This window comes from Myotis davidii, unplaced genomic scaffold (genome assembly GCF_000327345.1).
Source record: "Myotis davidii unplaced genomic scaffold, ASM32734v1 scaffold68, whole genome shotgun sequence".
Lineage (NCBI taxonomy): Eukaryota > Metazoa > Chordata > Mammalia > Chiroptera > Vespertilionidae > Myotis > Myotis davidii.
The window spans coordinates 432,692-436,540 of record NW_006300376.1 but is presented as its reverse complement, the minus strand read 5'-3'; the positions used below and the strand labels follow the sequence as shown (position 1 = coordinate 436,540).

Sequence of the window (3,849 nt, the reverse complement as noted above, 5' to 3'; positions counted from 1 at the left end):
GAGCCAGCCTGTGGGCAATGAGCCAGCCTGTGGGCAATGAGCCAGCCTGTGGGCAATGAGCCAGCCTGTGGGCAATGTGCCAGCCTGTGGGCAATGGGCACGAATTACCCCTGGGAACTCCGAAATCGGCGGCTAGCACGGCGGCAGGAGAAGTGAGAGGACAAAGAGGGTGTTGGGAGCGGGGGAGGAGCGGTGGCATTCGCTGCCGAGAAAGGATCCAATGGAAGGGCTGTGTGGGCGGGGGACGAGAGTCCCAGGACTCAAGAATGCCTAGGAGTGAGGCCCCTCAGAACTGTCCCTGCTGAGAAGGGCTGGAGAGACCTGTGGGATCAACCTCCCCCTGTTCCGGGTGAGGAGACAGCCTGAGGTCATTCATTCAGCTAGCTGATACTAATAAAACGCCCCTTCTGACTTCCTGAGCGTCTGCTATGAGAATCCCCTGATCTCATCACAGCAATCCCATTTTACCGAAAAGGAAACCGAGGGTCAGAGCGGTCCTGGGACCTGCAACAAGTTGCACGCAAGCGGCAGAGCTGGTATGGGGCCCAGGTCTATCTGACTCCACGACATTAGTGTTGGTAACAACGTGACAAATGAAAGGCTGGCATTATAAGGAGCTGTTTCTTGTTTAGAGCAAGTGACACTGTTACACTAGAAACACCATCAAAACAGAGGAGTGAATGGGAGGTTTGCTCTCTTCGAGATCCAGGGATCAGAAAGACCTGGGTGCCCTATGGCTCTTTCTCTTTATTCTCACTTTGTGTTTTGTCTGGAGACCCAGTCAGACTTGAATACTCTGCTCCCAGCTTGAGCTTTAAGCCAGCAGGGGAAGGGAGGCTGGGGGAAAACGCCTGCTCTGCCAGGGAGGCAGGGAACTCAGCCAGGTCACGCTCAGGAAACTAGGGCAGCCTCCCAGCTGGGCCTATCCTGGCTCTTGAGTGTGACTTGTTATTTGGCTTGAAACGAAGGTGCCAAACATCAGGCACACCCATATTTAAGTACATATTATTAGAAGCATTCTACAGTCCACTATAAATGAGTTACCAGGCCTTTACAGACACCCATTTCCCTTTCATTAGCTGAGGGTAACAACCAACTGCTCTGACTTAGCGCATTTGCAAAGCACCAGCTGGGTCTGGCCCTTGACTCAGTAGCTTCTGTTGCAGTCAAAGGCGGGGTTATGTGGCTCTCTGAAGGGCAAATGGTAAGATATGTCTTTAAAAAAAGATCAAAGAACAATAATGATTTCATCAATACTGAAAAACTGCTGACTTGAAGCTTCACTTTATGTTAAAGGCACACACAGGAGCAGAAAGCAATGAGGCCTATTTTGGTCTGTAATCCAGACGATCTGGTCAGATTCCAGCTTTGCTTCACCAGGAGATCCACGTATGACCTTGAGAAAGTCACCAACCATGATGCTTCTGTCTCATCATCTCTAAACGGAGACTGTATAATGACTCAACCTCCTCAGCCCATTTGATTCTAAAATACTATTATTCAATGTCGGTGACTCTAAGAAATGTACAGACTAGAAGATCCAATGCAAGTTCTATTTAAAGTTTCTTCAAAGAAAAAAAATGACCTCTATTAAAACTAAAATAATAAATTTATTATTAATCGAAAGTCTTTCTCTTCTTAATTAGAATCTTGAGTCATTATCCATATTATATGTGTCGTATATAAACTAAAAATACTGGCACAGTCACATCAGCCAGCAAATAAGTGACTGATACATGAAAAATCAGTTTTAAAGGAACCTGATTTTAATATTTTTGCAAATAATATTGCTGGCAATGGCCACGGTTAAAAACCTAAGCTATTAAGACAGGACCCATTTCTTCTAATTCACACCATGTTCTATCTTCCTTCAATGCTATCCATACCTCACCTCCCAACCTCTCATTTCCTGAGTCTGGAGCCAGAAATTAGGTTCCTGGCAGGGCAGGTGGCATGTCTAAGACACCCTGCACCTATGGTCAGTTCATTCAAACAACACATCTTTATGCCTGGGCTGGGAGCTGTGGCTGCAGTGTGACCAGACAGGCATAGCTCCTGATGTAAAAATAGTTACAAACCAAGCCAAGTGTGTCGAGTGCTGTTCACAGATATGACAGGGTGGCTTGATTGAGATTAGGCCAGGGAGGGCCTCCCTGAGGAAGTGACGCTACACTGAATTCTGACAAATGAATAGACATTAGTCAGAGAGTATGGGCAGAAACCTTTCAAGGCTGAGAAAATGCCTACCTCAAAGCTCTAAGGCAGGAAAGTGTGTGTGTGTTGTGTGTGTGTGTGTGTGTGTGTGTGTGTGTGTGTGTGTGTGTGTGTTGGGTGGAGGGGAGGGGATATGGAGGGAGGGAGGGAGGGAACAACAAGAAAGCCAGGGTAGCTGAAAGTTAAAATGGGAAAGGGGCTGCCCTAGCTGGTTTGGCTCAGTGGACAGAGCCTCGGCCTTCGGACTGAAGGGTCCTGGGGTTCGAATCCGGTCATGGGCACAAGCCCAGGTTGCAGGCTTGATCCCCAGTAGGGGGCGTTTGGAAGGCAGCCAATCAGTGATTCTCTCTCATCATTGATGATTCCATCTCTCTCTCCCTTTCCCTTCCTCTCTGAAATCAATAAAAAAAAATATATATTTTTAAATAAATGGGAATGGGGCCCAAGAGGAAGCTAGACTGGAGATCTTAAGTGCAATGGGAAACTGCAGAGGATTTAAATAGAACAGACACATGGTCATATTTGCCATGATAACACAATATCCAATCACAATGGTAAGCCCAAATGACCACTTCCAGTAGAGAAAGGGGTTGAGGGAGGGGGAGAAAGGCCTTGCCAGGAGTCCAGGCAAGAGGACTTGGTGCAGCTGTGGGATGGAGAAAGTGGATGGATTCTAAACAGAGTTTGAGGTGCAAGTGATAATTTGGTGATGGATTGGGTGGGCAGGGGGCTGAGGAGGGTTCTATCAAGAATGACTCCCAGGATTGTTTCTTGGCTGATAAGATGAATAAATCACAACAAAACTAAGTTTCTCTTCCTTTCACTCTTCCCTGCAACCTTATCCCTCTTTACGCTGCTTTTTATTCAAGTACCTTCCCCTGAAGTCAAAGCATAGACTCCAACACAAGAGCCTCTACCCCCAGCAGCTGCTAAGATTAAAAATACAAATAGGTTCAGGATCAATTTAAATACTTTTCTGCATTTTTGTCATGAGAATGCTTTTACACATCAAATACTAAAATTATAGGAAAAATTTGTCTGCAAGCCACTTAAGCATACTAGAATTGAGAGATGAATTTTAAAAATGTACGTTTATTTTTAACTCTACTTTAGCCTAAGGAAGCTATAAGGATGAAAGTATACAAATGAACAAAAATAACAAAAATAAGTGCCCAACTTTTCTTTTGGAAAATCTTCAAATCCATTTTTAAAAGAATCTAATATTATAGATATTAAGAATTCAAAACAAATAATAAATCCATGTTCTGAAACCAAGGGAGTTCCCCAACCTAACTGCTGCTCAAAATTTCCCCTTCTACAAATCACATTGGATTTGTCAAATGTAGAAAAGTACTTTTCACTTAAAAAAATAAAGGTAAGATCTCTAGTAAATGTTACCTAAATGTGATCAAGTTCTTACATTTTGTATTAAAAAATGTGAATGAGCTTTAATTTTAAAGCTCTATTAATGTAAGTTTTAAAAGTGAGAACAGCCCTAACCGGTGTGGCTCAGTAGATAGAGCGTTGACCTACGGACTGAAGGGTCCAGGGTTCGATTCCAGTCAAGGGCATGTGCCTTGGTTGCGGGCACATCCCCAGTAGGGAGTGTGCAGGAGGCAGCTGATCGATGTTTCT

The 3,849-nt window shown here is 44.6% G+C and overlaps 1 long non-coding RNA gene across 1 annotated transcript; it reads left to right on the top strand.

The window, feature by feature from the left end:
• Positions 1 to 82: 82 nt before the first annotated feature.
• On the top strand, positions 83 to 1,622 carry LOC107185196. The gene is made up of 2 exons (XR_001516114.1): positions 83 to 152; positions 1,297 to 1,622. It is a non-coding gene; the product is annotated as an uncharacterized LOC107185196 (long non-coding RNA).
• Positions 1,623 to 3,849: the final 2,227 nt, after the last annotated feature.